Source organism: Notolepis coatsorum (assembly GCF_963971535.1).
Source record: "Notolepis coatsorum genome assembly, chromosome: 1".
In the NCBI taxonomy this organism is placed as follows: Eukaryota; Metazoa; Chordata; class Actinopteri; order Aulopiformes; family Paralepididae; genus Notolepis; species Notolepis coatsorum.
In genome coordinates, this window is record NC_140165.1 from 88,787,561 (window position 1) to 88,801,421 (window position 13,861).

The 13,861-nt window shown below is 42.2% G+C and overlaps 1 long non-coding RNA gene across 1 annotated transcript in view; it reads right to left on the reverse strand.

The window, feature by feature from the left end:
• Positions 1-9,365, reverse strand: part of LOC311234334 — a 54,679-nt gene extending 45,314 nt beyond the window's left edge. The window contains exon 1 of the long non-coding RNA XR_014620092.1: positions 9,216-9,365. This is a non-coding gene — a long non-coding RNA (uncharacterized lncRNA). The remainder of the gene's footprint in view (positions 1-9,215) is intronic.
• Positions 9,366-13,861: the final 4,496 nt, after the last annotated feature.

A 13,861-nucleotide genomic window follows, 5' to 3' on the forward strand; every position in this document is an offset into this window, starting at 1 on the left:
ATGTGCCCCTAAAAAATATTTTTTGCCCCTAAATTTCTCATTTAGGGGCAAGTGTGCCCCTAGTGAAAAAGCTTAGCGTACAGCCCTGCTACAATACAAGTGAGAGCACCCGGTGCCGTTTATGAATACATGCCATATGAACCACATAAAGTACAACTTGTAACTGATAATTGACCAGGCTTATATAAAGTAGATGTAAATGGGCCTGGTCTACAAGATACACTATACGACTAAGGTACCCATGTACATGTCAAAATACTTCCCAAAGGTCAGTGAATACCACAACCACTACACCAGAGGAAGCTCAACAAATCATGTTAAACCCAGATTCGGCTCAAACAAGGGACTAAATACGTTCCGCAATTATGCCACATCAATGTGGAACGCCCTACCCAAAGCTGTAAAGGAATGTGAATCCCTACCCACATTCAAAACCGCTCTTAAAGAGCACCTACGGGAGGCTGCAATTCGAAACTGGCCACCGTAAATGCCCAAAACCCCCACCACCTCCTAATAGACAGTCTCCTCCCCACCGCATGTATATATTCCCTCCCCGCCGTATGTATATCTCTCTCCCACCCACCCATCCCCTCCTAATGTACAGTCCCCTCCCCATCATATGTATATACTCTGTCAGGATCTAGGGCTAACAGTACTGTATATTTGAATACCGTTTATGTCACAAATGTATCAGTACTAAATACCTATATGTCCCTATGCCATAAATGTCATGTATGTTGTGTATGTCATAAATGTCTATATGAATTGAAAATGGGGGACCCTGATGGAAACAAGACAAACGTCTTTCTCAGGTCTGCATCCCCTTAACAATTGTGTGTATTGAGCCGTACTGTATTGTTAATTTGTACCCATTCTGCAATCTGTTAAATAAAGTTTTCATTCATTCACGGTGTGTGTGTCTATTTCTGATCATATGCTAATCTTGTAACCGGGTAAATACTTGTGACTGGTATAATTATTTAACCCTTCCACCCCATTCGCAGCATATTCATTGAGGGTCTATACAGGTTTAAGTTTAAGTTTATTTGGATCCCCATTAGCCACAGCAGTGCTGAGGCTATTCTTCCTGGGGTCCATAACACATAAAATACAGTTACAGACTTATACACTCACAACATTTACATGTCATACAGACAATTAAAACAATAAAAACCCTAATCAAATTCATAATACAATACAACAATATATACGCCTTATGAATTCATAATTCAATACAATAATACCTACTCATAATTCATTCATAATACAATACAGCATAATATACTATTTAGCTTTTACATACATTATCTATGTTCATATCAGCCAATTATACAATATTTTAATAATATATCCCTATCAGACACATGCCTTTTCATCCACCTATCTCTTTATCAGACACATACATTTTCATTTACGTACACACTATCTATTAGGGAATGTCAATTTCTTTGGTTGAAAATGTTGTTTTGGTCAAGGAAGGGTACTGCTTAAAGGGAAGCCCAATATAACTATTGAACTGACAGTCACCGGGTGTGGGAGGGCTGACGGAGGTACTGGGGGAAGTGAGAGTGTGTGGGGAGCTACTGCTGACCGCCTTGGAAGGCGAGGAAGACCAGAGTACCACCCCCAAGGTTAGTAAATCCTGGGCCCCATCCACTCCTGCTGCACGCCCTCCAGAACGACGTTCCGGGCCAAAGACGGGGGTACAGATAGATCCAACTCTATTGTATCCTGCTACCAGGTGGCTGTGTATCACTACTCCCATAAGCAGGGATAATCCACCCTTCTACATTAGGATTTGACTTGATTCAACAACAAAGCAGTCGGGGCAATGGCAAGCCGAAAACTGTCAAATGTGGTTATTTGAAGTTTCACAACTGAGGTAGGTAGATTACATTTTTAGAGACTAAAGTACAGAAAAAAGGTGCCGTTGGGTACCGGTATCGATTCACAGGTACCGGTACCGTATCGGTTAAAATGTGAATGGTACCCATCCCTACTGACGAAGCACAATACCTGTTGATTTTTACTTCACTCATTGTTCAGGGAAACACATTGTTAATGACATTGACGGATTGTGAATTTTGTGATTGACTCAAATTATATTTATTTGGAAAAATAAATATAGTCACTTTATTTGAAGAGTCAAAACTGTTCTCTTGGCTTTGTTTTGTTCATAGTAGCAACGCTCATGTCATGATAAATCTGGTTAGGTCAAAACTACAGGAATATACATTAAAAAAAAAGTTATAATACAATAAATATATATATATATATTGGTTATCGGTATCGACCTTGAGGAGTAGCAAGTTATCGGTATCGATATCGGGGTCAAAAAATCAATATCGTGCACCCCTAATTTACACATCTGTACACTAGCTGTCTCCCTTTCTCTGTAGTATCCCCACCATGATGTTGTCATTGTGAAAGTCCATGTACTGTGTTTGTCCACGTAATGCAATGTCTGTAAAGTGCTTTGAGATACCATATGTAAGGCGCTATATAAAAACACATTTATTATTATTATTACGGCTTGTGTCTGTGTTTTAACAGGCTGGCTTCATGCATGTTGTCCATTTGTAAAAATTTACATTATGAAGGGCGGCTCATTATTACCGTTTTGTATTTCTCTGTTATGTAGCACAGTGTTAACAAGGTTACTTATGACATTCTTCCGCAGCCCTGTAACTCAAACCATTTTCTGATGCCCCAAAAATAAATAAATGTAACTATTCACTTTTTATATCATAAACATGTGATGACTAGTCAACTAATGGCTTGAACTGACAAGTAGTGGTCGACCAAAAGAATCTTTAGTCGGGGGCAGCCCTAATAACAATAACAACCCATGATGTTGGGTGATGTTTCCTGTTATAATGTGAGCATTATATAGCTAGGATTTATATTGAGATGCAATAGCTATGTTTTCCCACCAGGGGGAGTTATCGGTTAAGGGATATTATTTCTAGGACTATACAGATGTATTTCCGGGTTATCTAGGCCATTCCCTGCAGCGTCTATGCTTTAGGCAAGTGGCTTGTCCTTCCGCGTTGCTCTGATTGGCCACTGATCTACGCTAGTTTCGCCCCCACGCTAGTTTTGCCCCCAAGCCGGTATGAGCGAGCGCATGAGCCTAGATAATAATAATAATAATGCGCGAGCCCTCGCACACACGCAGGTTTTGCCCCCACGCCGCTAGATAATAATAATAATACTTAGACAAACGCACGCAATTGGCACAAGTGTAAATTATGCATTCGTCACTCAGTTTTTACATCGATGCACTTAGCTCAACTCGTTAGTCAGCTGGCTGTGGAGCCTATGGTCACAAATTCAAATCACTCTTAGTTAATTTTTTTTTTTTTTTTTACGTTTAATTAACACTTTGGTTGCCTAAGGTTAAATTAATGATATACCATAGATTGCCAGCGCTATTTGTCTATGGAGAAAGTCCCCTTCTTTGCAGGGCTATAACTTTTTAAATTCTATTGCTACATTGCCATTATTAGGGCCCATTCAAAGTCCTATATGTATTGTTCATTGTGTAGCAACGTTAAACTTTTTCATTCACATATTCATAGTAAAGTATGGTCTAATGTATAAGTATGTTTTCATCTCTTTCTGCAGCTTTCTCCAGAACGTGATATATAGCCCCAAATGCATTATATTGATGATGAAATACAGTTTGATGGCAATCAGCGCGATATAAAAAATTCCAACTAGACGTACTTCTAGAAGTTACTACACGTCATCTGATGTTGACCGGATGGGCGAGGGGGCGTTTATAATTCCGTGGGCAGCGTTATACCAATCATCTAATGTGGGTCAAATGTTGATAATATCAGTTATTATCGAAGACGGTAACGTTACACGCTGAAACTCACCCCAGTCTCCGCGCGCCGTTGGGCGATCATCGTCGAGTAGAAATTTTATCATTATGGGATATATTATTACCCGGTCCATCTCCAGCTTGTATAATGGTATATACGTCCAAATCATGTTGTTTATCGAGTTATTGGCAATCGATCGCTATGTAGAGTGACGAGCTAGAGTGCCGGAACCTATCCCGAGTGGCCGGAAGTACTACGGACATCTAGCACAACCTCTACTGCGCTTCCTGTTAAGCGCTTGCGCCGATCGGCCACCAGATGGCGCTCCTGAACCGCCAGAGAGCTCAGTGGGTCCTGCTGGTGAATCTCAGGCCAGCGGAGGGACATTATGAATCCGATCGCAGATTTTTGAAATATTGATATAAAGACGACGTACAGCGTCCCCCGGCAACTTTAGCATGGCCAGCAAAGACGTCTAAAGACGCCCCCTGGCAGTCAAAGTGTTAATTTATCATCCCTCTATATTAACGTAACTAGCTATTCATATCAATCGAAAATGGGGGACCCTGATGTAAACAAGACGAAAGTCTTTCTCTGGTCTGCATCCCCTTAACAATTGTATGTATTGAGCTGTACTAATAAACTTTTCAATCAATCAATCAATCAATCAATCATGTAACCTACAGCACACCAGGTTTTAGAATAAAATGCATTAACAACACCCCTTAGCTGTTATAACTATGTACTAAAATGTACCTCTGCTTTGGCTTGGCTGAATAGCAGTGATCGTCCATCTTAGTTAGTTAGGCGGCGTCTCAATACAATGGACCTGTCTCAAAACCCTGCCCTCTTTTCTTGATCCTCCAATCACAGCTGTCGCTTACCTCTGACTTCCTCGTACAAACAAAGTTTGTACGAGGAAGTCAGAGGTAAGCGACAGCTGTGATTGGAGGATCAAGAAAAGGGGCAGGGTTTGAGACAGGTCTATTGTTAAGGGGATGCAGACCAGAGAAAGACTTTCGTCTTGTTTACATCAGGGTCCCCCATTTTCGATTGATATGAATAGCTAGTTACGTTAATATAGAGAGATGATAAATTAATTAAACGTAAAGGGGAAAAAAAATTAACTAGTGATTTGAACTTGTGACCATAGGCTCCACAGCCAGCTGACGAACGAGTTGAGCTAAGTGCGTCGATGTAACAACTGAGTGACGAATGCATAATTTACACTTGTGCCAATTGCCGGCGTGGGGGCAAAACCTGCGTGTGTGCGAGGGCTCTCACATTATTATTATCTACCGGCGTGGGGGGAAAACCTGCGTGTGTGCGAGGGCTCGCGCATTATTATTATCTAGGCTCATATGCGCGCGCTCATACCGGCGTCAGGGTTTCCGTTAGAAAAAATTGTTGCCGGTCTCAGTGTCCGGTAGATTTCAATCTACCAGACAAATGGGATCAATTCCGGTCAGAGTTTATTGAGCTTAAAAACAATTGATAGGCAGGCTATATAAAGAATGACATCCTCAAGGCATGTAGATTTATAATATTTTAACTTAAAGGGGAACTCCAAAATTTTGGGAAATTAGCTTATTTAACATCTTCCCTGGAGTTGGACAAGAAGATACATACCTTTTTTGTCTCTGTGCGTGCATTTTAGCTTTGGGAATAGACGCTCCGTTAGCATAGCTTAGCTTCATCACTGGAGGTGAGGCAGGACAGTAGCCTTACAGTGCCTTACAGTGTATTGCAAGGTCTGACATTGACCAAATTTGATAAGCATGACCTTGGTGGGCTCTAGGTCAACTCCTGAAAAGGGGGTCAATGTCAGACCTTGCAATCAAAAGTTAGGGGGCGCACTGAAATTATGGCAAGGGTTATTAGCCCCCTAACTTGTGATTGCAAAGTCTGACATTGACCCCCTTTTCAGGAGTTGACCTAGAGCCCACCAAGGTCATGCATATCAAGTTTGGTCAATGTCAGACCTTGCAATACACTGTAAGGCACTGTAAGGCTACTGTCCTGCCTCACTTCCAGTGATGAAGCTAAGCTATGCTAACGGAGCGTCTATTCCCAAAGCTAAAATGCATGCACAGAGACAAAAAAGGTATGTATCTTCTTGTCTAACTCCAGGGAAGATGTTAAATAAGCTAATTTCCCAAAATGTTGGAGTTCCCCTTTAAAACTAGGCTACTTTTGTGTATATAGAGTCATTAATATATTCCAAATAAAATAAGTCCCTCGAGACATCGTGCTGCTGCCGACTTGAAATCAAATAGGTGTCGGTGGGCAGTCGGCCCGACATTAATAAACAGCAGTCTGTTATAAATAATTACATTTTTATGAGCTAACGAATTCCGTTATATTGGACATTTGTATTAATTATATCAAGCGAAGAACTGAGAAATTTGGCAGAGAAAGACGGCAACATTATCGTGGGTTTGCGTGATGACTATCTCCACCTCCCAACGACTTGGTGCTGGATTTGCAAGAGCATGCAGCTGCAGAGCCGCAGAGCCAGCTGTGTTTTCAGGTCCGGTCTGGGGACCGCTCAGCAGCGCCCCCCACCCAACAGCTGAATTGCCAATGGCTGAATTGGAGTATTGCACTGTGCGGGCACAGCTCTGTGGGCTCTGCGGCTCTGCAGCTGCATGCTCTCACAAATCCAGCACCAAGCTCCCGCTGACAACATCGTTGTCATTATTAGACCTGCTTGGTGAAGCAACCATGAAACAAATGTAATGATTGTTTCGTTCATCGCATAGGCTATTTAATTTTAGCCTATTTTAATACAATTCAAATAATCAAATTGTGCTTAAAGGGAATTATTTTCACCGGACATTATGACCGGAGAGATTAAATATGTCGGACTTCCAACAGATTTTGCCGGTCAAAAACCGGTAATTACCAAACAACGGAAACCCTGACCGCAGTGACCGGCGTGGGGGCAAATCTAGCATGGGGGCGAAACTAGCGTAGATCAGTGGCCAATCAGAGCAACGCGGAAGGACAAGCCACTTGCCTAAAGCATAGACACTTCCCGGCATTACAAGCTGAGCAGTCAACTAACGTATGTGAAAATGTCAATATGATTACCAGGTGCAGAGCAAGTTGCAGTTGGTATGGTGAAGTTGATCATGATTTAAGATCAATGTGGAAAAATACTGCTATGGAGTAGTCGGAGGCCACGAGTAGAACTATTCTACACCTATTTTATTTAACTATACTCGGCCTATTATCTTTGAAAATCGATGATCACACAGTCACACAATAAATGTTTCATCTCTATTTTAGGACAAGATGTGGTATTCATTCAAACCTTTATTTATTCTCAAAAAGGACAATTGAGGTCACCCTCATTTTCCAATGTCATCGAGAGTTAAACATTTCAATGCATAATTATTTTTACAATATAATATAAGTAATAATAACCATCTATATAGCACAATTTCCCCTACCCTCACTAGATTATGCCTCTAGTGAGGGTAGGTTTAACTAATAATGTGCCACGGCTTGGGACACAACTGATGTAGACGGCAAAACTATTTGCCCCACTTCCATGTCACTTGCTCCATGTATTAAAGGTGTCAGTCTCTCCCCTTCTGAAAAGACCATGACACAGCATGGCTGAAAGGTGGAGCCCATTTTGGGCCTTCTCATGATGCACGCACGGAAAGGTGAGCAAGTGCGTGTGATGCCAATTTTGAGACGCCATTGGAAGGAAAGGCTGGCCAACAGCTGAGTCACACTTCTACGCATTTCCAGGAACAAAAGCATTAATTCTGAAAGTTACATTGTTGATGCTTGAAATGTCTGAGCTTCCACGTTCACGTATGGCTTTGTTTTCACTTAATAGCGAATGTGAGATAATCCAACAAGCAAGCAAGCTGGCTGCTGTCATTGTAAAAGCATTCATTCTGAAATGTGAGCTTAATGAAACAACATGACAAACGTGCAAAACATTGCTACCATGTAACATCTCAGGTCCGTCTTTCTTTTCTGTTCTCCCAGCTGTTATGCTAGCTGGCGAGCTGTACCCAGCATGCCGTTCAGCGGTGTGTAACAGTTAATAGGGTCCCCTCTCAATACACTACACAGTGTAGTTAGTAGTTACCAGTAAAAACAAGGGGAAATATATTTTTCGCATAAACTATCCGATTTTGTTAATTTAACAAAATCCCTACAATTGATTTTATATTTATCATGCAAATTGAGGCGTAACGTTAAGCTAGCCTATTTCCCATATTGGAGGTATTCGGGTAGCTATTAGTGCAAACAAGTAATGCTACTACCATTTCAACCTGTGCACTGCACACTGCAATACACATGTTTATAGGCTGCTCCAGTCCTTTCCTATTGACTTTTCAATAGCAAATTGATTAGGGGGAGGTGGATGTGTCCACTGTATCTCACTGCAATACAAATGGTTATTGCGTAATGCTGGGCCATTGGCTCTAGTGTGTTAAACTTATTTTGTTTCATTATCTACTTGCTTCAAAAGTGAAAAACAATATTACTGTGACCACTGACCAGTCTATATAAGCCTATAAGACAAGTAGAATAAGAAATTATTGAATCTTGGATGTAGCTTTATGGTGTGTAAATAGATGTCTGGGTGATTATGGTCAAATGAATGGATAGTGATGGTATATAATTTCCTTACATTAGTGTCATAGAAAATCCACACCAGTGCTGGTGTCAGCTGTTGATCTAGCATTGTGTTGGCAGCTAGGAAATATTCATTATTTTAAAATCTACGCTACGCTACGCTACGCTACGCTACAATAGATGTTAATGACAGCCTAGCTGTTCCCCTGACATGTCCACGATATTGGATAACTTGTTTGGAAGAAAAAAGTTAAAACACTGCTGGCAACCTATGCCATTAAGTTGATATCATTCAGGAATACCAAAATCAATAAATACTCAACTATTTCTAATACATAATATATAAATAAATACTAAACTATCTAGAGATAGATAGCACTGTTAAGAACTGCTTCGAGTCCCTTTATATAGGCTAGCTCAATGGAAGATCTCTGTCCTTGTCTCATGTGAAGACTTGGGTCCACAAACCATAGAAAGCGTTCGAGCGGCGAGTGGGCGGAGCCAAACGCCACCGGTCTTCTGTTAGACTGCAGACGACCACGCAAAAGTGAAAGACGGCTCACTTGACCGCAGTCTTCTGTTGGGGGATCGGTTAGAAAGGCCCATAGACACTGTTGTGTATCAAATAATATGTTATGGTTTTGAATAATTGTCGTGCTATAAATATCCGCGTTGTTCTGTGGTTTTAAATGAACTAAGGTAAAACATTCACAAGATAGCCGAGCATTTGTAAAATCAGCATATGCACTCCATCGTTGATAAATAAGAAATACAACTTACTCAGGAGTCAGAACAGGTAGACATATCCCGCTAGGAAGATTATCACAACTTTGATCCCACGATAGTCTAGTCGTCATAATTACAGGAACGAGTGGTGGGCGTCATGTTAGTTAGACGTTTAATGCAGGCTTTTGACCAAACGTTTTCTAAATGATCGGCAAGACAATGCTAATGGCGTCGTCTCTCAAGACACACTGTTCCGCTAGCGCGAGTAGAGACACCAACAATAAGATTTCCGGTGGGACTTTTTCCAAAATAAAAGAACTCTGCATAAGTCTAAAGCACACGTTTCCCCCCCAAAAATAATTGTAATACTTCAATTCAAACAATAAACTAAGCTATAATACAAATGAAGCAAGCAGTAGAATGGTTGTTCACATCAGAAGCGTATTTCTCCTCTTGCTCTTTATAATTACACTTAGAGCTGATCTTTATTATGGGTATGTAACAGCCTCATCAATTTATTATTGTATTTGAACAATATACACAATTCACTATCTGTAGCTTCACTGATTTACAATTGACATATTAAAACATTAATAGTGTGTTTGTTCATCCAGTTTTGATGTTTTGGTATGTGTCGTATTCGCTAGCAGCTCACTGACTGACATCAATCATGTGATGTATCATCTATCTCCAGGGCAGCCAGCGTCGATGCTAACCTTTCGGGAGACTTCACGGCAGCCAAACTAAGGACAGCAATGAAAAAACTGTAATTACAAATAACAAACTCAGCAAGACCGACGGCTTAAAAAAAAGTCAACCAAAGAACTCGATTCTTGTACCGGATCTCCTCTCTGGTAAACAGGAATACCCTGAAGACTCTGGCAGGAGCACTCATTCAAGGGTACTACGACTATGCTTGCACCTCATGGTACCAAAGCACCTCAAAGGCGCTAAAAACAAAATTACAAACATCTCAAAACAAACTGGTCAGACTACTGCTTGACCTTACTCCTAGAACCCACCTCACCCCTGCCCACTTTGACAACCTAGGATGGCTTAGAGTAGACGACAGAGTACAGCAACTTGCAATGGGCCTGGTCTACAAGATACACTACACGACCAAGGTACCCATGTACATGTCAAAATACTTCCCAAAGGTCAGTGAATACCACGATCACAACACCAGAGGGAGCTCCACAAATCATGTTAAACCCAGATTCGGCTCAAATAAGGGACTAAACACATTTCGCAATTATGCCACATCAATGTGGAACGCCCTACCCAAAGCTGTAAAGGAATGTGGATCACTACCCACTTTCAAAACCACTCTCAAGGGACACCTACGGGAGACTGCAATTCAAAACTGGCCCCTGTAAATGTCCTAACCCAACCCCCTCCAATGTACAGTCATTTACCTAGTATGGTTGTCAATAGTCCAATGTACAATTTTGCTTGTTTGTACAGTGTCTCTCCCCCCCGCCCCAATGTACAGTTTTGCTTGTTTATACAGTGTTTCTCCGCCCCCCCCCCCCCCCCCCCAACCACCTCCAATGTAAATTACCCAGTATGGTTGTCAATATCCCAATGTACCCAACCCCCCCCCCACCCAACCTCCTCCAATGTACAGTTTCTACGTCAAATGTATATACTCCCTTTTCTTGACTCCTTTTGTATCACAAACAGTACTGTATTTGCAAATCTGGTTTGTCATAAATGTATAGATGTAGCAGTACTGACTATCTGTATGTCATGTATGTCATATATGTCCTGATGAATTGAAAATGGGGGACCCTGATGTAAACAAGACTAGTCTTTCTCTGGTCTGCATCCCCTTAACAATTGTGTGTATTGAGCTGTACTGTATTGTACCCATTCTGCAATCTGTTAATAAAGTTTTCAATCAATCAATCAATCAAACACCAGGTAGTTTAGATATCTATGGTTTGCACTGCAGGCTGTTCGATGCGGAAATGGGCAAAGACACAGCTCGTCACGCGATTGGGCAAACATGTCAGTGGCCAATCAGAGAGCGTCAGTCAGTGGCCAATCAGAGAGCGTTTCCGAGAAATGCGGCTAGAAAAAAAATAACGCCCCCCGGAACAAGCTGGCTTCCGCCAAGGCAGGTCAACAGTCGACCAGGTTACGCTACTCACTCAGGACATTGAGGACAGCTTTCAGGACAATGAGAAAGCTGGAGCAGTATTCCTGGACCTCACAGCCGCCTATGACACCGTGTGGCACCGTGGACTACACTTGAAACTCTTGAGGACAATCACCGGCCCGGCATATGGTGAGGTTTATCATGGAGATGATATCCAACCAGAGCTTCATCCTACAGACCAGCGATGGCCAGACCAGCAGGCTCAGAAGGCTGAAGAACGGTGTCCCGCAAGGCTCCGTCCTTTCTCCAATGTTGTTTAACATCTACATTCATGACCTGCCATTAACAACATCTACTAAGTATGGCTATGCGGACGACTTGGCCATCATGCTTCGACGCCCAACATGGAAGGCTGTTGACAGAATCAGGCTATAGGGCAACAATAATGTGGTCAAGAGGCATGGTTTCTATCTTTAGCCTTTAACTGGCGTGGTTTATTTATTCACATGGTATGAGCAGTAACACATGAGTCCTCCTCTCTGTGAGAGGTAGGTGGGGGAGAGAGGTCGAGTAGGAGGAGACATCCCTATTTATACTCGCCACCTGGTGGTGTCTTGAGTGGCTCCGCCTAGAGCGCCCTCTAGTGGAAACAGTTACATATGCAGTTAGACAGTTAATAACAATCCTACCTAGAACCTCTGACTTCAACAAAGGCGATGGAAGATGGCCTCAACCAAGATATGGACATTCTGGCAAACTACCTCCAGAAGTGGTATCTTCAGCTCAGCATTGGCAAAACAGTGTCTGCAGCTTACCACCTCTTTAATCGGGAAGCAAGGAGGGAACTGGATGTGCATGTGGGCAACCACCGCCTGGAGTTCCAGCAAGCCCCCAAGTACCTCGGCGTATGCTTGGATCGGACACTCTCCTACAAGCAACACCTAGATGAAGTGAAGGCCAAAACAACAGCAAGGGTCTCGCTCATCCGCCGCCTAGCGGGTTCTACTTGGGGAGCTTCCCCCCAGACCCTGCGCATATCCACGCAAGCCCTGGTCCTGACCGTAGCAGAATACTGCGCCCGCCTGGAGCAGAAGTCCCCACGTCAACAAGGTAGATACTGTCATCAACAGCGCCCTCCGGACAGTAACTGGTTGCCTGAAACCCACCCCTGTGTCCTACCTGCCAGTCCTAACTGGTATCGCCCCAGCCAGTCTCTGACGTGATGCGGCTACCCGCACCCTGGCAAGAAAAGCCCAGAAGTATGACTGGCACATCCTGCACAAAGCCACAACAACACCGGCACCACCAGGCAGGCTAAACTCTCGCACTGGAGTCGGGCGCTTCAAGTCTTCCATGAAGAAGTGGGGCCTCACAGACAGTGCGGCATGCAAGTGTGGCGAGCCTGAACAGACTGCCGAGCATATAATCACTGGCTGCCCCCTCTACAGCCCGCCCTCAGAAGCTGGTCTTTTCGACGTAGGACCAGAGACGAGGGTGTGGCTGCAGGTCACGGAGTTGGCCATCTGATGATACACGAAAGAAGAAGAAGCAGCTCATGGCGAAAATAGACTAGAAACATCATGTCAACTGTCTTAAAAGCGTTGGACAGATCAGTAAAGAGTGAAGCACAATATTGTTTCTTGTTAAGTGCAACAGAAATGTAGCACCTTCAGTGAAGCTGTGATGTGCTATGTTTTGTTTCTTCTAAAACATTTGATTGGCATGTTGATAAAATGTAAAATGTCATTGGTATAACAACTCCTTTAATTCATCACTCGCAAGGGATTCAAGAATTTTATATACTCAATTTGATTTAACCAGAAATTCCCATTGAGATACAATATCTCTTTTACTAGGGAAATCTGGCCAAGATAACAGCAGCAGTAAATATACATTACATACACAAAACATAAAGTATACATAACAACAAAAGTGTATAGCTGAAAACGCTACAGAAATAATCATTGGGGATAAAAAAATCACTGAAATCAACAACACTCTTCCTTCAAGGAGCTCTGCAATTAATATTAAAATTTGCCAAGTGAGGCCAAGTCATTCCATGCCAGAGGTATAAAGTGGGAGAAGGCTGTCTTTCCTAGTATTTTTTATCTACCTTAAACGGATCTTTTTCAAGTTCCAAGTTTTAATACTCTTATCAACATGAGTCAAAAATGCTTGCTTTATGCAGCCATTTAACACAAAAGGATGACCCTCATGCATTGCAAATTTGCATCAAATTCAAAACAGAGTGATGCACAAAATAACTTAAAAGAAAATAATAATTTAAAACAATGAATAAAGTGTGCATGAAATAATAGGGGAAAGAAAACGTTAGGAACTTGTTACATTCACTCACACAAGGGCTGAGTAATCACCCCCCCCCCCTCTCTCTCACACACACACTCTCCCAGCTCTTTCTCTCTTGCCCCTTCCTCATCTCTCTCACCCCTCCCCCTCTTTCTCTCTATATCTCACACACACACACACACAATTCAGAAACAAACATAGTATCAATGAGAGCATCAATAATACACCTGAGTGAAGTCTAGTTTTTTTTCTTAAAAGTTAATCGCGAGTTAAAAAAATAGTGGCGTTAATA